Genomic DNA, 23,576 nt, shown 5'->3' on the forward strand with positions numbered 1-23,576 from the left:
TTTCATTTTCTTTCCCTAAAAATATTGGGAGCATCTGTATGGTCCCAGTTTTTAGTTCATAAGTTTCCTCGGTTACAGCTAACTTGATGCATGACAGACGAGAGGTCCTAGTTGGGTTCAACAAATCTTTCAAAGTTGCTATTTCATGTACTACCAAAGGAATATGAGTGTTTTCTTCACTAAGTGTCAAGTTTTCAAAGCTGAAATTTCCGAAAATAGGGCTCTCAAAAGAAGAATCTTCGAGCTCCCCGCTTACACAAGTAGAACTACTAGCTTTTTCACTAATCAATCGACCTAAAGTGTCTCTTTTCCAAGCCCGTTCTCTAATGACCTCGGACACAGCAAGCAAGGGATGTTCTAAGCAAACACACAGCAGGCTGACTCCACCAAAGCAAACCTAAATATTTCTAGCAACAACAAGCATGACGGCTCCACTTAGATTGTTTCTAGACCAGATTCTACTCTTTCAAAAGGGAATTCTTTACAATCTAAGCAAACCTCTCTGGATCGATCCGAATAAAGTGAATCGGAGAGAAGTAGGGGAAGCTCAGAGGAGCTTTGATACCCCCACCTCTTTGGCAACGCTTCCCCGGGTTACAAGGCGGCTATAATCGACTCACAGTATTCTTCCTGAACTTCAAAGTATGCTTAAAAGAACAACCTATAATTTTCGAACGACTTTCCTATTAAGCTCGTTACCCTATAGGTCTCGTTCTAGTCAATATTTTAAGCTTGGGTTCGCGTTTGGTATTGTTTTCCTAAGGCTGGCAAGAAGAGAACAATGATGAAATCCGAACCTTTATCTTGTATAGCATGTCCTTGCCCTTTACTAGTAAATTAAAATCTGTATTCAGTCCTCAACATATATTCACCTTAAGGCAGACAGTAAACCCGCTGACAGGGGATTCGCGGGTGTTCCGAAAAACTTACCTCTCGTACCAGACGGGCGAAGAACCGCTGAAGTCGACTCGGGCCACAACTCCTATGTCATGTACGAACCCGAGGGGACGAGACGATATCGTAATCGTCGTCTTTCCCTGCAAACAATTTTATATTTAAGGGTACCCTTCCGTAAGATATAAAAAAAAATTAATGTTTAGAGTCCAAAAGTCCAAAAAGAAAAGAAAAATTATAAAATAATAAAGAAACCCTAATACAATTTTTTTAAACTAAAATAAAAAAGAATAATAAAAATCTTTAAAAAATTATGTCTTCTTTTACGTTCTTTGGCTTTAATCTTTCATTGTCTGTACGAACCAACAATTCTTTGGCTCACCTTTCTTTACGATTCCAAAACCTTTAGACAAAAGATAACAACCAAAAACGTAAAATGGAACAAAAAATAATTAAAAAAAATAAACACCTAAAAATAAATCTAAAAACTCTAGCCTAAAAACAAGTCTGCATCGGCGGCGCCAAAAACTTGGTAGACTCAGAAACCTACAATAAAATACTGCAAGTGCACAGTGTTTAACTAGTAGACAATGAAAAGTACAGGTCGTTCCCACGAGGAGTGTGAAATACTCCCTACTAGCTAATGCCAAGAATCATCAAATCAATAAGATGATATTCGATGATTTTTCAGATACTCGAGACAAAATGAAATAATAAATAATTCTTAACCGTAAACAAAATGGAGAGTGGGTTATTAGGGTTTTCGATTTCCACCAATTCAATCGTATAAAACTCTACTAATCTCTATTTATTACTCAAGACGAATTTCGAAATCAATCTCATGTCTCGGAAGATGGTATACTAAATTCTAAAATATAGTTTCTCCGCTATAATTTTCTTCACGTCATTGGTAGCTTTATAAAGCATTACATATCAATCCTAGAGCATATCACGTCAAAGAATTTAATCAAAACACGAAATATTAATTGAAAAGCATAAATAATCAAAAAAATCACATAAACGATTGAGTACCAAGCTAAATGAAGAGAAATTACTAATTGATTAAATCGTTATTAGAATTATCATTGTTGAGTTTATATAAATAAATTGGTTTTCATCTAAACCCTAACAAACAATTTAGCAAATCATGGAGAAAATAAAATCAAAACGGCAAACCCTTCTTTTCTCCTATTCGCGGCTCTGCTGCCGCTTTCCTCTTCGTCTCCCAAAACCGGCCTCCACTTTCTCTTTCTGTTTGGATGTATTTGTATAGGTATTGTTGGAGAAGTTAATTAACCTAGCCACTAACATTCCAATAGGTCCAGTCCACTATCCACCGGTTTCCAAACTCAGACCCTTTCCAAGACCGACCACGGACTGTCCGTCTAATTCTTGTTATCACCACCGGCATGCATTCAAATTGTTCCCTGGTCAAAGTTAAATTACATACAGAAACCCCCTAGCTTAATATGATTCAAATCAGCCACAAAAGCACCTTCCTCCGACCATCCGACGACCATGAACCAGCACTGCCTTAATTCACTATAGGTTGTAGAGTAACCATCACTGCCTTACTCTCGGGTAGTAATAACTCAACCATATAAACAATCAGCACCTGCCCTGCATTCTCGATAGCATTCCAGCCACCACTCTCTTCTCAAATCCGATAAACTCAGACAATATTCAGCTTCATCTCAGTCACGAGCTCAACACCAACCCAAAAAGAAGTTCTAACGGCAGCTGCTTAAAAAATACGAAAAGCTCAACTTGTATTGTGCATCAACAGTGAACGTCTCCTTCCAAGCTAACAACCGCCAAATACCCTCAACAAACTAATGATCAGAGCCAACTCTCTCGCCTTCATTCTCAGAAGCTACCATCGACCGTTCCAGACAAAACCAAATATAGATAAGAGAGGTTTCCACCATTAATCATCTCCAAAATCTGCGCAAACCATCATCACTGCCTTTGTTCGCTGCCAACATGAACTTTTTGTCTCCACCAGCAGCTTGACTTCGCAGCTACCTCCACCAGTTGCAATTTCTGTTGCCTGAATCCTTTCCGTCACCGACTGGCTTTGAAATTCAGACCCTCTAAGTCTGAGAACAACACCATGGCGTCGGCCTTCAACTCACCATTTCCCTGAGCTGCATTCCATCTCCATATTCTTCACAGCACCAACATCGATAGCAACATCTCAACCACCATTTAACTGGCCCATCAAAATCTAATCTCTGCAGGCATTAACAACTCAAATCCATGGCAGAAACACATTCAGTCTTCTCTTTACCAGCTGCAACAACTCAACCATTCAATTCCAGACCAACCCATACTGGAGCCTAGCTTTGCTGCTCAAACATATCCATCGAACCAGTTCAAAAATCGAATCCATTCTGCACTTCTAGAACTCAAACATCTCAGCCATTCTCATCATCTGCACGCTTCAATGAACTCAAACATTTCTGCCAGCAACTTCTTCTCTCTGTCCGTTTAAGACTCTCCATAATTCTTCTTTCATGCAATTCTGCAAACATCTTCTGCGCGCCTAGCCAACTGGTGAAGGCCGTGTACTGCTTGTAAATTGGAGATTCCACAAACTCTTTCCCTGCAAATCGATGTTCAAATGCATTCAATCATGCACACATTCATTGACTTAAAAAACAGCAGCAGCGCTTCTCTCCGCCAACACCATTAACCAATTGATGTATCTCTACTCTCCAACTGCAATTAGCTCATCCAACGTCTTCTTCAAACAACAGACCCCAATTTGTATCAACAACCACCACTTCCTACTCGATTCTATCTCTTGTTAACTGTCCAGAACAATCGACACCATGTCCAACATCGGTGTTGCTAATTTGAGGAGAACTTGAACTTCACCGGCAGAACGAACGGCATACAGTGAAGAAGAGGGCAGCAACTGCTTTGATGATGACGAATCGTTCCTTAGAAGAGGATGCTCTCAAATCTTCTTTCTCTGTTATGAGATGACCGAGTGGAAAAGAACATTTTCTTCGATGAGAACGGAGTAAATACTGATGACAAACTACCAACCACGTCCTTGTGCCCCCCCTTGTGTGGCTCACGTGCGGCTCAATTCTATGGCCGTGGAATGGTTTCATGCCGCTGATATATATAGAAATACCAGGCCAGCTACATCTTGCCAGCTACATCGTAAACGGAAATTAATTTCTTATTACACCATTTTTACCTCCATTGATCTGATTCGCTAGCATTTTCTACAAAAGCACTAATATTGTATCATTGGCCAAAATATCGAATCCTAACTAATATAAATATGGGTATAAAATATAGCACCTACGTGTTTATCACCTTCATTTAGGTCTGGGTAACCGTACCTAAACATGTATATTTGGTTGGTTCAACAATGGTTAGCCGAAGTTAGCCATATGAACACTTTCATCTCAACCTTATTCATCTTAATCATAACTAGTTTAAATGACTCAAATGAAATTAGTTCGTGGAGTTGTTCAATTGTTTATATCTCATAGAAATATACAAGACACGATCGAAGAAAAATCGATTTTGATTCACATAAATCAATCATGAATATGATAGCCACGGTTTGAAAAAGATTGCATTCCTTGATATTTAAATGTATAGTTCATGAGTAAACCGATTTTAGAACATAACCTACTCTCAAGTATGCAAACAGGTACGCACACCTAAGTAGCTGGACTAAGTTTGTATTTCGCCAGTATGCGAACGGGTACGCATACCTTCCAAACTCAGCAGAAAGTATCGGACCTGAACCTTACGCAAGTACGCGTACCGGTATGTAAACATGGTTCCCTTACTTTCGCTTGACCGACAGTGCGCATACAGGTAAGCATACCACGGTTCCCGGACTTTCACAAAACCAACCAGTACGCATACGGGTATGCATACCATGGTTCCGGACTTGGACAACATATATGCAAGTATGCATACTATGCTATATCAAAACATGGTTATTAGTTCTAAACTCCATTTCAATTATTGAAACATTCTTAGAGGACGACAATAGATGCATCACACAAACTATTAGCTTCAAAGCAATATTCAATACGATCGAATGATCAATACGAAATATTCCGAGTCCACATCAAATGATTGTCTCACACAAATCATGTAAGATGTTACCAGGCGATTTTCACATGATCATCTTTTGACTTTCGTCAAAAATATAAGATGAACTTGGTTAAAGCAAAAGCTTAAAATATGTAAGCGAGTTAAACTCAGCTCGAAATATCAAATGTGTATAAACTGAAGTCTATATAGCTAAACGAATTTTGTCTCAAGAAAGAGATAGAGAAGATAGACTTTCGATTGATAGATGAGTTCAAGTCTCCACATACCTTTTGTCGATGAAGTTCCACAAGCTCCCCTTGATAGTTATTCGTCTTCAATCGATGAACGTCGTGAAGTCTAAGCTCAACTACACTTTCTATCCTAATCCGAGACTTAGCTATAAGTGGACTAGAAATCAAGACTTATAGTTTTGGCAACTAAACTTGACAAACAAACTTGAGATAGAAACGCTTGCGAGTTCGACCGAGCAATGCTTTAAAAATTACCATTACCATCTCTTGTGTTATGTTTTATAAGGATAGATCATGTCTCTATGATTATTTTTTCATAAAACTCTCTAGTTTTACCATAATGTGGTAAAATATGATCTTTTAAGTCCATGCTTGCAACTTGTGCAGGATCTCTGGTAGCATGTTTTGTTTTTACCGCCAAAAGAGGTAGTGATGTAGATATTAGAAATGATGACTTATATTTTGATGCAGAATATTGTTTTCCCTTATGTGGATTTCCTTTAATCGTAATAGGATTATTTTTATTCTTTTTATTAGGAGATGGGTAAGAAATTTGGGGAAGCTTTCCTTAGATATTTGGCAGTCCATGGCTTCCCTGCAAAAATTCACGAGTTAAGAAATCAGGTAAAGAATTAGTTTCACCTTTTATATACTCAATTTTGAAATCAAATGCTGATAAAATGGCGTGCCATCTTGCAAAAATTGGCAGAGAGGCTAAATTCTTAACATCTTTTACCTATACTTCCTTAGTTGCCTGACAATCCACTCTAGTAAGAAATTCATGGTTTAACAAATCACTTTCAAATTTAGTAACACAATGAATTATTGCTAAAATTTCTTTTTTAATGGTTGAGTAGTTTTGTTATACCGATTTCCACACACCCGAGGTATATCTAACTAATTGTTCTTTATTACGAGTCCTTTGTTTAAGAATCCCTCCATATCCAACATCTGTAGCATCGGTCTCAACTACTTTGTAGGATGTTGGATTGGCTATAATCAGACATGGGAATTCTTTGGCTTTAGCTTTTATTTTTCTAACAACACTTGTGTGTTCACTGCTCCAGCTTTTATCTTGCATACAGAGGTTTGTTGTCCTTAGCTAAATCCTTATAAAAGTCTGTTATATAATTCAGGCTTCCTAAAAACCTCTGTAATTGTCTCTTATCCTTGATTTGATCAGAAAATCTTTCAGTAAAAGATATTGCTCGTTCTATTGGTATTATAGTACCTTTATTAATATTGTGACCAAGGAAACCAACCTGGGTTTGAAATGTTTTCATCTTTTATGCAGATAGCACTAATCCAGCCTGTTTTACTATTGTGAGGAAAATTGATAAGTGTTTAAAATGTTTCTCAATTGATTCAGAATATATTAATACATCATCAATGTATACAATTGTAAAAGTTGAATAAGAATTAAATATGTTATTCATAATATGTTGAAATTCTGATGGAGCATTTTTCAAACCAAATGGCATGACATTCCATTCATAATGTCCAAAGGGGATTGTGAATGCATTTTTATACTTATGTTTTTCGGTGATTTGGATTTCCCAATATCATGAATTTAAGTCAAATTTTGAAAATATGACAACATTATGCAATCTATCTAAAAGGTGTTTTTTTATTAAGAATTGGATACCTAATCCATATCAATGCTTTATTCAAAGGCTTATAGTTGATTACTAATCTCGGAACTCCTCTTTCTAATTCAACTGCTTTTTCTACATAAAAGGCAGGACAACTCCAAGGAGAGTATCTTTTTCTGATCAAGCCTTTATCTAGTAAATCTTGAATTTCATATTTACATATTTCTAACAATCTATTATTCATTTGAATTGGTCTGGCTTTTGTTGGAATCATTTTTTCAGAAAAATCTGGTTCATAAGGTAATTCTACTATATGTTGTTTTCTTTCCTAGAACGTATTTTGGATTTCTACGCAAACTTATTTTACCAGAAGATCATTAAAATCGTTGATTTTTCTTTGAAATTTTAGGCAGTTTAATTTTTATTCTATTTTCTTATATTGGATCTCCTCTTTTAAGAAGAACAAAAAATTTCTTTGTGTTTGATTTTATCTTATATTTGGTTAATACTTTTTTGTCTAGGTTCGGAGATGAACTCAAATATTATTTTATGTCCATGAATGAGGGCTTCAATGCCCATATTGTTAATACTTAATAGGTATAACATATTTAAGAATGGAGTTCCTGATATGCAGAATTGGGATAAATTGTTTACCATGATAAATGGTGTTGCTAGAAAATTTTCATTATTATATACTGCAGCATCATACAATTTATAATTAATTATCAATTTTTTTCCGTCTGCAGTATTAAGAACTTGAGTTTTCTTACTAGAATATTTTGTGAGAACTAACCCTTCATATAAGCAGTTTAGATCTGCACCCGAATCTATAAGTGCCATAGTTTCGAAACGGTATTCTTTTCTTATGATTAGAGTGGCTAAGGTTTACCATTTTTCAGTGATTACTTTGTCTATTATATCAATGAATTCCATGTTTTCGATATCCTGGTTATCAGTGGGTGATTCTGGTTTGTCTATATGTTTTTGTGTAGTAATCTGAGCTTGGTAGTTTTGTAAAATTCCATCGAATGAGTTTTGTTCTTGCGACTCATAATCACGGTCTATTGGTTTATGAAGTTCCAATATCTGGACCCTTTATTTAATACCTCTTAATTCCTTTTTAACCTGATTAACTTCTGTCCTAAGATCATTGACTGAAGGTTCTATTCAAATGTGATGATTTTCTACTCTTGCCATTATCTCCTTAAAACTATAAGGTTTGTAAGGAGTTTTGATTTTCTCTTGTTTTAGTGATCGTTTAGCTACCTTAATATATTTTTCCAAAGATATTCGCTTTGATTCTGGATTTTCAATTTTATCAGTTAATTCTAATATGAAATTTTCTTCATTAGTGAGGACATTAATTCCAAGACTAGATATTTGTTTATGAAAGCAATTTTAGAAGAACAATGTTATGTACAATCCTCATCCTCCAATCCTGAAACTGTCCCTGAATCATCTTCTGAAGAAGATGATTCATCCTCTTCAGATAGATCAGAATCTATTAAGAGAACTTGTTCTAATTGACGTTTGAGACCTTTATCTAGATTAAGCTCATTTATTTTCTATTTTGTACGAAACTTGTTGCTATAATGCCCAACTTTTTCGCGCTTATAATAGACCGGAAGCGACTTATTAGTCTTTTTATTAAATTGTTGTGACTTATTGTTGTTTTTCCTAAAATTGGGTCGTTTAGATTTGGAAGGATACCTATTAGTCTTAGGATAGTTATAGGCAGGTGGTCGAGTACGTTTGCTCCTAGACAATAACGTCGATGGAGTATTAGTGTAACCAAATTGCTCACAAAAATCACACAGCTCTTGCTTGTTAGATAATTTATTTTTTTGTATTTGTTTGTGTAATTTTATGTCATAGCATTAAGCTAAACCTTCAGATACAATTTCTGAAGATAGTTGGCCAAAAGTATATTCACCATACTCAATACGTTTTTTGATATTTTTTGATTTTTGTCTATTACTAACCCTTTCAGCAAACAAAGGGGGTAATCCTAAGACGAATTTCTCCTTCGAAAAGTCAGAATTAGAGGAACAATCTTCCCTACTAAACAATTTTGAGAAATATACATCTTTGTATCATCTATAATGAGAGAGGGTATGACATTTAAGATTAATAAGTAACTCCCTAGATCTTTTCATTTGTTGTCTATTACTCATACGAAGTGTAGACCAACGGTATAAAGTAGGATACTGACAATATCTTCCTGGGGTAATTCAGTACCATCTTCTAACTTGGCTGGATTATTTTCCATCCAAATGTTATATTTTTCCTGGTCAGAAATATGGAAATCTCCTTTAAGTTGGCCATAAAAGCCGGTAACTATGGATTCAACAATTTTTTTTTCTGGTTTTTTAGTGAGCCTAGATGCATAAGCATACATCGACATTTGTCTTATGATGTTTACTATTTGGTTTTCTGTCATACCATCTTTGTTACACTCAACTATGGATCTTCCATCAAACAAAGTCTGATTCCAATTATAATTCTCTTCCAGTTGTGAATCTACTGGTGTTGATCTAGGGTAATAATTTCTAGTAGGAGCTGTTGGTGTGTATTTATTTTTCCCAAAAGATTTTTTTATTAATATCACCAGAATTTTTATTAATATTATCAGAATTTGATGCATGAAAAATTTCTTCCAGTCATTCTATATCTATATCATTGTATGGTTCTGGTTTGAAAATAACATTTATTCCTTATTTTGAATGTCTGGATGATTTGGATGGGCATGGAGCAGATAAGCTTATCTTTCCTAGCTTTTCTACTAGTGCATCTACAAAGCTATGATTTGGGTTGGACAACTTGATGACATTTGGAGCTATTATTGGGTTTGGTTTAAATAATAATCCACTAGACGGTGTCGGATTAAGTTTAAGGGCGCTACGTTGTATACCTTAGATTTTATCCCTGTTTAACAAACCTTCAATTCTTATTGTTTGTTTTCCTATTGAATGTAAATATAAATTGGTGTAGTTATTTTGTTGTATTAACTGACCAATATCTTCCTGGTTTGCTACTGAATTAGTTCCCTTATGTTCTAATTTGTATGGGCCGATGTAGCACCTTTGATATCAAGAACTACTTATGGTGGATGGATTAACTGAATAACATTTCCATCTTTTTTCGCATAAGATTGAAAATGAGTTTCCAACATATTAAGTGATTTTTTATATCCATCTAAATTGTAAGTTTTGCTAAAATCTTCAAACTAGGTGAATAATGGGGTTGGATCTTTACTATGACTTAAGTATTGACCATTGGTTTTATATATTTTTATTCTTCTATTCGAACTAAAGTTGGATTCAAACCAAGCCCTTTTGAATGTATTTTATAAACTATGATACTCTTTTCGAACTTCTTGTAAACTCAATAATGGTTTTTGGATCACATTTATCTCAAATTCTAGATCATAGAATATAGGTTCTACTTGTTCCGGAATATTTCTAACCGTATATTTTGGCTTTTCTACTCTATAATAAGGTTTATTAACCTGATGCGAAGTTTTTTCGACTCCTTCTATAATAATATCATTTGGGTCATTTATAAAATTATGAATAGGATCTGTATAAGAAGAAGATGCTACAAATGGCCTTGGTGCACTTCCATCACCTTTTGATATCTTAAGCCTAGTTTTCCTAAAAGATGAAAACTTTATTTCCACATCTCTATCTTCATATTCAATTATTTGTTGAAGATTTTTGTTTTGACAAGGTTTTGCTGGAACTTCTACCTGTAAAGTCCACTTTTCATGGAGGCTTATAGTTGATGAATAATCTCGGAACTTCTCTTTCTAATTCAGCTGCTTTTTCTAAATAAAAGAAAGGACAACTCCAAGGAGAGTATATTTTTCTAATCAAGGCTTTATCTAGTAAATCTTGAATTTCATATTTACATATTTCTAACAATCTATTATTCATTTGAATTGGTCTGGCTTTTGTTGGAATCTTTTTTTCAGAAAAATCTGGTTTCTAGTCTACTTATAGCTATGTATCGGATTAAGATAGAAGTGTGTAGTTGAGATTTAGACTTCACGACGTTCACCAATTGAAGAAGAAGATCTACTGAAGAGATTTAAGGAACTTTATTATCAAAAGGTATACGGAGACTGAAACTTATCTATCACTTAGAAGTATATTCTATTCTATCTTCTAATGAGACTAAGTCGTATACCTATATAGACTTTTACATTATACACATTTGATATTTCAAGACGAGTTTTTCTCGTTCATCTATTTCTCAAAATATGTGTTGAAAGATTTTATCTTTAGCTAAGTTCATCGTATTCTTGACGAGTTTAATTGGAGACAATTTATTTGTTGGAAACTAAATATTAAGTCAAAAGATGATCATGTGAAAATTACGTTAAACATCTTATATGATTTGTATGAGACAATCATTTGATGTCAACTTGGGAAGTTTCGTATTGATCGATTAATCACTTGAAAATAGTGGTGTATGTAAGATTACTATTGTTGTCTTCCAAGGATGTTTAGTATTTAAATGAGAGTTTTAAGACTACCATGTCTGGATATAATACAGGTTGCAAACTTTGTATGTTAACTGTGTAAGTCTAGTTCAGGTCCGAAACTATTGTTTTGCGAACTTGTTTACCTTTGAAAGGGTACGGAGCTTTTGTTCACGTAGCCTGTTTGCGAACAGGATAGACAAGGCCAAAGTCCGGAGATGGTGTCCGCGTACTCAGTTTGTAAACAAAGTGGTTAAGTTCTAAAGTCATATATAATTATGAACTCAGGTTCATTTCCGTACTCAGTTTGAGAACTAAAGTCCCTGGAAATTTAATGTATTAAGGTATGTGAACTAGCTTTACAAACTGTGGTATTATGTTCATGAACTGGTTCTTGAATAAGTAATTTGTATAATTACAAACCAAACCGATTTTGCTTCAAATGGTTCATATACATATTCTTATAAGATGATTAACATTTGAACAACTCTCTTGAAACACAATTAGATTCATTTGATTATCTATCATGATTGATTGATCATCATATTTGGTCTAGAAGTGTTAGATGAATATGGCTAAGTTATAAGTGTTAATATGGCTAACTTCTGTTAACTATTGTTATGCCAACAAGGTATACACGTTTGGGTATGGTTCATCCATATCTAAATATAAGTATATTTTAATTGTGTGTATCAAGCTAATATCATCTAACGATGGAGATTGATTGCTTAGTTTCTAAGAAGACTTGGCTTGAATCTTAAATCAGGAGTTCATCTAACGGTGAATATCAATTTCTTTTTTTACTAAGCTATCTTAGCTTTGATTGTAAGCAACCCTGATTTGAAAGGCTATATAAGGGAGAACTCTACCATCTGGGAAACCTAATCCCGAAATTTCTGTATGTCCTAGTTATAAACTAGAGTCGATTCACCTTTAGCCTGGTGCTTTCCAAAAACATTAATAGGTTAACGCCTTAAAGACTTCATTTGGGATTCGTGAATCCAGATCTAACTATTTTCTCTGTAGTTGTGTATTCTGATCTTAATTTTTCTATCGTATTGAGTTTTATCTTCTCTAAGATTTACTCAAAATTTATCTACGACGGGTAAGATATAAAAAGTAATCATAACAGTTCTTCGTCTCAGACTCTTGTGATTCCACGATAACTTTTTCTATTAAGCAGTTGGGTTATTGTGAGATGACTGATATTTCTAGGATGCTCTTCGGGAGTATAAGTCCGGGGTATTAGTTGAGTTTCTTGTTCACCTTGATTTATCATAAGACGGAAACAAAACCAAGAATAAACTTATCTGTTGGAGACAGATTTGTTTATAAATCTTAGACTTTGGGTCGTAGCAACTCTAAGTTATGGGTGAGATTGGCTAATGGAATCAAGTGCGTAATTTCCTGCTGGGATTCAAGAGGAGTAAGGAATGCGACTGTACCTTAATCGTTGTGAGACTTGGTTATGGCTCAACTACATTCCAGTCTGAAGTTGACTTGTAGTAGGATAGAGTTTGTAGCGACTGAATACAATGCGATGTTCAAGTCTGGACCAGGTCCCGGGGGTTTTCTGCATTTACGGTTTCCTCGTTAAAAAAATTTAGGTGTCTGTGTTATTTATTTTCTGCATTATATTTGTTTATATATTTGAAACATCACAGGTTGTGCGTAGTTCAATCACAGTTGATAAATCCGACCTTGTTTGTTGGATAAAACTTGATTGACACTCGGGCATTGGTCTTTGGTACCATCCAAGTCATTCTCATATCAATCAGTCTCAAATATTTCTATCTAGTTAATTTAGTGATTGGATTGATAAAGAGATAAAGCTCTTTGATATCTTTCTTGATTGAGTCTCACTTTTTAAGTTGGTGGTCTCGGAATTATATTGGAGTTTAGTCCATACAAATTACTGAACGGAATATTAGGTGTGGTTGTTATACCCCAATGTTTTCACTTTCGCATACAACCAATTTGGCCAACACACGTGAATCCTAAGATAGAGTCCACCACATTAAGTTTCTTCACCTGCTTGTGAACACTTCAAGCACTCAACTCCTTTGGATCGTATTTCCGAAACAGTAAAGAACTAATCTATATTCGGTAATTGCTCTATTAATCTCAAGAAGTAAATCAGATATTTGTTTTGAGTTAAGAAAAGGTTCTTCCATCTAAATAATATAAACTCTTTTGTTAAGTTTTAGATTAATCAAGATCTAAATTATCATGATAACAAGATCTTGATTCGCAATCTATCTAAATAGATCTCAAAGAGAATTATATAGATATGTCGATCTTATACGACTAGCAAAGATGTCTATCAAAGATAAACAAGCTAAGTCGGATCCCAGTCGATCAAATGTGTGCACGTATTAAATCAAAAAGATCATAAACCAATTAGAAATCTTCTTGTCTTCCAATCTTCAATGTCTGCACAAACAAACTTGATTCCCTTACAATCGACCATATATTTTTTTCAGATCTAAAGATAGATCAGAACTACCGTCAATCCTTGATTTAGTTTGAGGGACCCTTATATCAGAAGAAAAGGAACTTATAATAAAAAAAAACTAGGTGCAATCAAGGTTTAACCTTCCTTAGTCAATCAAATCAATAATTGAAAACTAAAATAACAACGCAACTAAAAATAACAATTCAATTCTAGTTTCCCACCAACGGTACCATCTAAACACTTCTTGATCCTACATAATTCTTTAAACTAGCGGACGTAAGAGATTTCATTTAATTAGGTTACTCTCCTCTCCAAGATAGTATTACAAGTAATACTATTAGTCGGCTACCAAAGTAACTACAAATGAAGTGCTTATGTCAGGATAAGTTTATAAGAAGAACAAACGTTGATATTTGTAGACCAAGTTAGTTTGGACATGAAAGAATTTTCTATAACTGAAAATATCTAAAAATGTGCAATATATTCTATTTTTAGGTTTTTTCTAATTCCAATTGATATCAAATTTTTATACCGAAATTCCTCATGGATGACAACTCAATATTAGTTGGTATACAAGTATACTTTACTAATATATCTTCGAGATATATGTTTTACTTATTGAGAAAATAAAACATATATATTCAAAAATATTAATAAAAAGATTCTCAAACATTTCAGTTTGGGATTTTAACTTGAGTATCAAGGAATATATTTGAACAATAACAAATGAAAATTTAGCATGTGTTCAAATTACTCACTATATCGACATTTTGAACTTTCCATAATAGCAACTCATATTCTAATATTCACAAAACCCTAAAATATATGTAAAACTAGAAATAAGAGTTTTGCTATTAGGATCGGTCCTGCAAGAGATCCCCAACATGGATCGGTCTTGCTATAGATCCCCAATAGGAATCAGACCACTAATTCCATTGATTCCTTTCGACTATAAAACAAGTTTTGTAAGTTTACTTCTTTAAACTCATTTAGTTAAACATAGTTTTCTAGGCATGAAATCATTCCTAAGTTTATTACAGAATCTAGTAACAAGTTACAAAGATAGTCCATATGTCGCAATTACAAGGGTCAAAAGATAAGTGTATGCTTCGTAATTCAGAATACTAAAGTTGTGATATAACTAAAGATGCAATCGTGGCTGATATGTGTTTATTGGTAGAAATCACTCTGGTGATTTCATAATTGTAGAATGTTGATGTATAAACACAATTTCTAATTTCATTGCTGAGTTAGTCGTTGTTATCAGATCATTGGAGTAGGAACTACAGAACAACTAAACAAATGCGCTTATTCAATTTGAATTAATGAAAAACTACCTTGGTTGTTCTGGAGAAGGTGGAATGAAATATGCAAAAGTAGCATCACCATTTTTTTTAAACGTGGTTTCGCAGAAATCAATTTTACAACTGATAAGCTCTCGAAAAAGAGATATGGGTTATGAAGTGGGCAAAAATACGAATACGTTGGAAGGCCCAATTTCTTGGGTAATATTGAATGGACACAAGGTGTACTTTAAGTTTGCTGATTTTTTTTTGCATCATACTTGAATTCCCTCGTCCTCTGGACAGTTTCATATTCATTCTGTTTCGATTGGGTTGCTTAAAAAAACAATGTTTTTCAATCGAGGGGTGATTTGATTTTAATCCTTTTCCTTTAGAGTAATGAGTATCCATCTTGTACTTTTTTGTTCTGATACAAGACCCAAAATAATATTGTATTACTTTTTTTCCTTTGAAAATAACATTGTATTACTCTAGAGTCTAGAATAACATTCTCTAGAGTAATGGTATATTGTTCCCACACAAACCCAAAATTCAGGTCATAACTCGTTTTATGAAATGTTATTCAAACATGTAAATTTCACTACAAATTCGTCACGTCAAGTTATATATGGTATAGGTTTGGTTTCATTCATATTGTTTATATACTCTTTATAGTCCTTGTTTGGTAAAATTTATGATTATCTATTTATGATTATAGATAATAATAAATTGATAAGTGATTTTGATATTATCATTTTTAAAATTATTTTTTCCAAACACTTTTTTTTTAAAAATAGTTGATTATCTTAGAATGATGATTTCAAAAATGAGAGGAAAGGATAATGATCTAGGACTTTTTTTAGTCATATGTTGATTTATTGTCTCTCTTGATAGTTTAGAGAATATAAGAAGATAAACTTCAATTTAAGTTTGTTAGAAAATTTTTTTTACTATAATAAATTTTCAAAACGACTTTTTTATATTTATGAAAATAATGAATTATTTCAATTATGATTAAAATAATCAATTATTATAATAATTACCAAACACATATATAGATATAATAATGGATTATGGATTGATAATTCATTAAGAGAATGCTCACCAAACAGCCCTTGTGGTGGTGTAATTGTGCATGTACTTATGTTTTGGACATAATTAATCACCCAATCAACTAGTTTGTTCAGATTCTAATACTATTAGCTTTTGTAGACACTTTTGGCAATGCATATAGACTCTGAAAATTTAACAAGTACTCTTTTCTTCCTCTTTTCTGTTATGGTGACACCTTTCAAGTAGGTTTGTTCCACCAAATAATGGTGATGGTTTGTATCGGAACTTGGCTCCGACCTTGTACGTATTAATCGAGATTCTACATTGCCTCATGCTTTTTTATGTCAGTTAACTGTGTCTGTAGCCTTTTTAGTTGTTTATAAGGTCCAGTTACGAGCCCCATATGAACCGGGCTTAGAAAGAGTCAACTGGTTTTTGATCCTTTATATTTGATCCTTTTTACGGAATGTGTAATATAATTCATGAGCTTTGCTCATCCTCCTATGCCTTTTTATAATTCTCGCCATCTGCTTCTCTTTCTATTCAACACTCACAAGATACATGGGGTTGTTTGATAATAATTCTTTTAATGGATTATCAGCCCATAATCCACTATGTGAATTATAATGGATTATGTATGTGTTTGGTAGCCATTATAATAAGTGATTATTTTAATAATAATTGAAAAAATTCATTATTTTCAGAAACGGAAAAAAGTTGTTTTAAAAAAATTATTATAATCAGTTATTTTTTTCAGTAAATTGAGTTGGGTTTTCTATTCTTATTTTCTCTAAACTATCAAGAGAGAGTTAAAAGAACAATATGGAATTTAGAAAAAATTCATAAATCATTGTTTTTTACTCTCCATTTTTAGAGCATTTTTCAAAGATAATCATTTATTTGAGAAAGGTGTTTGTGAAAATTTATTATAAAAATGATTATACTAAAATCATTTATCTATGATTATCTATAATCATAAATTGATAATCATAAATTTTTCCAAACAAGGACATGAACAACTCAATCTCTGTAGATTACATTATTAATGGGTGATGATGTTTCGTGTAGTATTTGCAAGTTTGCAACTGATCAAGGTCTGATGCTTGTAGAAATGTCTTTACACAGTAAACGGATTCGACCCACTTGACTAACTTTATCTTCTATTCATGAATTTTCCTTATAAACATGTCTAACAACACCGTAGATGGATGTTATTGTTTAAACATAGCTCTGAACTTTTTCTCTTATTCTTCTCAGATTCTTATATGTCAGTTAAGTTTTTTACTTATCTAATGAGTTTTTAATCTTTTTGCAGGGCCTCATCCATCATTTATCATTGGAGGCATCCATTGTTGGACTTGGTCTATTCTTCTCCTTGTTCAAACATTATTGCTTCAATCAAAAGCAGTACGCACATCGTCTTCTTCGGCAGTTTTGCAGACCATCATTCTCATGATGGATTCCAACAGTATGTTCCAGTATTTTTCTATAAATCATTTATATGATTTTAATGTCTCAAATGATATTTGTAAGTGTCATGTTATAAACTCAGTTCTCCCGATCCGAGTCCATTCTCTCATCCCTTTCGATCCAGAAAAATTTCAAAATTTGAAAACCCGTGATTGGAAGCATTGCAGCTACTCAGTGGTTATTAAGCAGAAAATGTTATACCCATTCAATGCAGTTTTTGGTCATCAGCAAGTTATCAAAGAGAATCTCACGCTTTCTAATTCAGCCTTGTACTCTTTTAATTCCAGATATTTAATTATAGTCTCTGCAGTTATAGACTTTACAAAAATAAAAGATCTTTCTTACTTTTCTACAACTATTTATGGTTTTTCTGCCGCTGCTATCACTCTTTATAAGTGGATGTATCTCAAGAAAAAACAATGGCTTCTTCATATAAAAACCCAGTCCCTGCCATCACCAACCAACTCTAGAATGCTAACATTCGAGATATCTCTTCTATGAAGTTAAGGAGAGCGGTTGGGTCAGTGAGAGATTTATCGGTAGCAACTGAAGAAAGAGGTCACACTTTGATAGGAAAACTATTTGCTGAATACCCTATAGAAACAGATCTGGTTAGGAAGGAACTAAAAAGTATCTAGAAGCCATATAAATTTAGAGAAGTTCGTGCTATAGACAGAAACATATTTCTATTCAAGTTTCACACAAAGGAAATGATGGAAGTCGTTCTCAAAAAAGTCCCTTGGAATGTTTGTAAGTCTCACCTTAATCTCCTAATTTATGATGATTTTATCCCTTTAAAAGACTGGAAGTTTACTCATCAAGAATGGAAAATTAAATTCAAAAAATTACTGCGTGAACATCATTATGTTCAAGTAATTAATGAAGCCCTGATGGAATTGGGTCAAAAGATTTGGACAACCCTGAAACATGCAGACCTACATTTGGGAACATGATATCATCTAAAGTAAAAGTTGACTTAAACAAACCTATATCTAGGGGTGGTTGGTGGAACATACGGTCCGGAGGTGTTACTTGGGTGAGATACCATTGGGAACGGGAACCACATAACTTATGTCCCCACTGTTGGACAATAGATCATAATAAAGAGGAATGTGCTAATGTCGATCATGATCTGAAAATAAGAAGATACAAAAATGAACAGTACATCAACTATTTTCATGAGTTGGATGAAGCTTATGGAGTTGAAATCTGTGACGATCTTGACTTGTTGATTCAAATAATTTGTGAAGTTATCAGAAAATAATTGGCAAAACAAGGATATGACCATGAAGAGACTAGAAGGCCCAAAAGATCAAGAAGCTCTAAATAAGAGGAATTCGATTATATAGATCCCACGCAGAATCTCCCCATGCAGAAAAACGAGTTACATAACATCAATGAGCAAAGTACTGGAAGGAATCCATCTTCTATCGAGTTTGATGGTATGGAGCATGATCTGACTGACGAGGGATATGATAACACTAAGGAGTACTCCCATGCTACGTATGAGGTTGCTACTTCTACTAGCATTTCGGTACCTTCTACTCCCAATATCTTATCTCTTTTTTCTGCAAGTTTTGCCTACGGTCTTTCATAGTATTAATTATAATATCAACTTTCGTTTCCAATTATTTTTCAGTATGAAAATGTTAAGTTAGTACTGCCAAGGATTTTTAGGTAAAGATACCAGATATCATCTTCTCTATCTCTATAATCTCCATAATTCTGATATAATCTTCATTTGTGAAACCAAGATAAATGACAATAAAATCATTAGGCTATCTAATTTCTTAGGTATGCCAAACAAATTTTCTGTTCCATCAGTTGGAATAGATGGTGGTTTACTTATGTTATGGAAAGATGGTTTCTCCTTAAACATTGTTCACCAAGATGAAAAAATGATCCATGATTATATTATCAATGCCCCAAGTACATGGGAATGGTACTTATCTTGTGTCTATGGTACACCTTACATCCATGAAAAAGTTGTTCAATGGTCTTTCACTAAAGACCTTAGTAGTTCTATTAATAAACCTTTGGTTCTTATTGGTGATTTGAAAATCAATTTTTCTCCTAATGATAAAAACTCTGAAGTTAATAATACAACTTCTAGTGATGTCCTACATCTAATCAAGGACTATGACCTATCAGATATAGGTTTTTGTGGAAACCCATTTACATGGACTAGTAATAGATACGACATTGGACATGTTAAGTCTAGGTTAGATAGGGCACTAGGTAATAGTAATTGGTACTTGACTTATCCAGACTCTATTCTTAACCATTTACACCAAAATGGCTCAGACCATACACCTATATTGTTAGAACTCTCAAAACAAATTAGAGTGTCAGGTAGAAACTAGAATTTTTTTGAGCATTGGTTCAAGCAATATAGTTGCCCTGATCATATTGAATCTGCATGGTCTTCTAACTACTCTGGTTTTAATGCTTTTATTCTTACCAACAAGTTATCTAATACAAGGCACATTTTGTCATTGTGGAGTAAAAATACTTTGGTAATATAAATAAATGTATTACTCAGCTGCAGTTAGTGATAAATACCTTGCAAGCAGCAGATTTGAATGGCTCAAACATTAAAGTTGTTGTTAATTTAGAAGCTGAAATCAGAATGCTCAACGATATTTAAGCAAGTTACAACAGACAAAAAGCTAGGGGACCACTTCTATAATGGTATGGATATGAATTTAAGGTACTTTCACATTAGCATGAATTGAAGGAAATCTCGAAATAGAATTGACTCCCTCTTGGCCCCTGGTGGAATATGGTGCAATCATAGAGACTCTCTTTCCGACCTTCTCAAAAATCATTTTCAAGATATTATGTCAACCTCAAATCACCCAAGCAGTCAGCATTTTCTCAAGCATATTCCACAATGTATTTTTATAGAATACAATGAAGAACTTGAAGATATTCTTACAGAGCATGAGATCTACTAGGCTTTGATGGCGATGGAGCCATGAACTTCACCAGGCCCATATGGTTTTCCACCTAGCTTCTATCAGACACAATGTCAATTGGTAAAGGAAGATGTATGCAAAATTATCAAGTCCTTCTTTCATTATGGGTTTCTTCTTAAGCAGCTGAATAACACAAGAGTCTCTTTGATTCCTAAAGTCCAAATGGCCAATAAGCCGGAAGACTTTTGTCCAATAACCCTCTGTAACACAGTGTATAAAATTATTTCAAAAATAATCGCCTTGAGAATGAAGAAGCGTATTGCTAACATCATCTCTCCAATGCAATCTGCATATGTCCCAGGAAGATTAATCTCGGAGAATATATGTTTGGTTCAGGAAATTGTTCAAGCTATAGAAAAAAGAAGGTTTGAGTGGGCATCTTGCACTCAAAATGGACGTGTCCAAAGCGTTTGATATATTAGAGTGGAGTTTCTTGCTGGATATTCTTAAACAGTTTGGGTTCTCGGAAAAATTTCGTTATCTTATTTCACAGTATATCTCTACAAGTCATATTGAAGTCATGTTGAATGGAACTCCTATTCCATCTTTCAAGCCTACTCGTGGTATACGACAAGGTGATCCTTTATCACCCTACCTTTTCATCCTAGCAATGGAGTCTTTCTCAATATTTTTAGTTTACCGCGAGAAAACAGGCCAGTTGATAGGTATGAAAATTTATCGCTCAGCACCAAAGATTAACCATCTTCTTTTTGGTGATGATTGTCTTTTATTTTTTAAAGCTAATTACTCTCAGGTTCAAAAACTACTACATGTGATTCATCAGTTTTCTCTATGTTCAGGACAGTTGATTAACTTCAATAAGTCATCTGTATACTTTAGTTCTAATCTTGATCCTGAGGTTTGTCAAATAATCAGTGGTACTTTACAAGTCAGATATCTTAATATTTCAGACGAGAAGTACCTCAGATTACCTTTTTTTTGGGAAGGAAAAATCGTATCCTTTTTTCTATTCTCTGCGCAAAAATGAACCACAAATTCTCCAATTGGAGTGGCAGCAATATGTCTGAAGCAGCTAGATCCGTGATGATCAAGAATGTCTCGAATGCGATACCAATTCACCACATGAAAAGTTTCAAACTACCTGATGTTACTATCAAAAATATCTATAAACAACAATAGTTTTGGAGAAATAAAAAAACTTGCAGAGGTAACCACATTATCACATGGAGAAGAACTCGGAAATCGAAAGAAGAATGAGGCTTAGGATTCCGAGATATGCACATCTTTAACAGAGATTTACTCGCGAAATCAGCATGGAAACTTTGTTCTGATACTGACTCTATGATGTCCAAACCCCTTCAGGAAAAATATTTCCAAGATGGAAACCTCTTTAACTTGAAGAAGTCTAATTCCACCTGGTCATGGAGAAGCTTAATTTTTGAACTAGGGTTTGTTCCAAAATACAGTTGTTGGTGTCTGGGTAATGGGAAGAAGAATTTAATTTGGAAACACATATGGATACTAGCATTCTCAAATCCCCCTGTACCAAAACAAGGATGTTCTTCACATCATCAATACAAATAGGTACACCATCTTTTTAAACAAGATAACAGTTCGTGGGATATTAATATTCTTCAAGAGTTATTTGATCTCAGCACAGTCAACATTATCTCTGGTATTCAGATTCACAACAATCAAGAAGACAAGCTAGTCTGGTTACTTGAAAAAAATGGTAATTTCTCAGTAAAATCTTCTTATAGAAAGATGTATGAAGAACAAAATGATTCAGAATCTGTGGGGCCAAGGCTGATCAAAATTTACAAAACACTGTATAAACTTCCTTTACTTCCCAGGATACGACAATTCTTATGGAAAGTTGTTTCAATCCTTATACCAACAAGAGACATTCTGAGTATAAAGATACCTGTAATCGAAATTGTTTGTCCTTTCTATGAACAAGTGCAAGAAAATCCAGCGCATGTACTAATGGAGTGCAACTTAACAAGGATAGTTTGGTTTTCTATCTCTGGTTGGTCTTCAAATGGTTCTATCTTCTTCTTTGATTTGATAAGAAGTTGGTTTGATGATCTTCATGCAAGAAAGACTACAGAAGACGAACTCTGCAAAAGGGTTATCATCGCATGGTTCATATGGACTGATAGATGTGATAAAGATTTTCATATTGTTAATCCATGTCTTGAAAGAACCATTAAAAGATCTCGTAGCTTCACCAATGAACATTTATCCCAAAAAAACACGACTCATATTATTGTTAATATGGATTGTCGAAGAAATGTGCATTGGAAACCTCCACCTTTGGATGTTGTTACCATTAATGTAGATGGTTCTTACATTAACTCTAATAATACTGATGGCATTGGTCTAATAATTCGAAATTTTGCAGGTGCTCAGCAAGCAGCAAGGTGCATCCACCTGAGGGGAATTAGAAGTGCAGAACAAGCAGAATGCATGGGACTGTGGGAAGTTTTGAGCTGGGATCAAAGGCTAAATTTGGAGAAAGTGGATTTTGAACTTGACAAAAATACAGTGGTGGAAGCAGTCAACAAAAATGCTTCAATAGGTTGGCAGTTACTCAACATGATTAAATATATTCAAAAGTTTTTCAGTAGTTTTAACTCTTGGAAATGTTAGTACATTCCTAAAGAGGGTAATAAAGTAGCAGACATCCTCTCTAAGATACCTAGAGAAAATGCTTTATCTGTATCTTGGTTTAGATCTTCTCCTAAAGAGATTAGAGTACAACTTTGTGAGGATAAAACTCATGTATTGAACTAAATTTTCTTCAATATATCATCTTTCGTTTCAAAAAAAAAAGTCCAGTTACCAATGTGCAAACCATAAATATCTTCCTTGATCTGCCACTTCATGGCAAATGCTCATAGTTTTTTCTCACACCACTGCGGGTGGTGTAGGAGAGGGATGACAAATGCTCTGATGAGAAACTACGGCCTACGGAATCCAATCTAGGATCTAGATATCAACATAAACCTGAAACTTTCCTTGAGAGTAAGTGATTCAGCCAATAAGACCACCAATATAAATCATAGCTTCATTAGCCAGTACA

General features: G+C 34.0%; 1 long non-coding RNA gene across 1 annotated transcript; it reads right to left on the reverse strand.

Moving 5' to 3' along the window:
• Nucleotides 1-1,935: 1,935 nt before the first annotated feature.
• Nucleotides 1,936-3,970, reverse strand: LOC113346624. The gene is made up of 2 exons (XR_003358576.1): nucleotides 2,456-3,970; nucleotides 1,936-2,191 (listed from the first exon to the last, which is right to left on the reverse strand). It is a non-coding gene; the product is annotated as an uncharacterized LOC113346624 (long non-coding RNA).
• Nucleotides 3,971-23,576: the final 19,606 nt, after the last annotated feature.

This window comes from Papaver somniferum, chromosome 2 (genome assembly GCF_003573695.1).
Source record: "Papaver somniferum cultivar HN1 chromosome 2, ASM357369v1, whole genome shotgun sequence".
Classification (NCBI taxonomy): domain Eukaryota; kingdom Viridiplantae; phylum Streptophyta; class Magnoliopsida; order Ranunculales; family Papaveraceae; genus Papaver; species Papaver somniferum.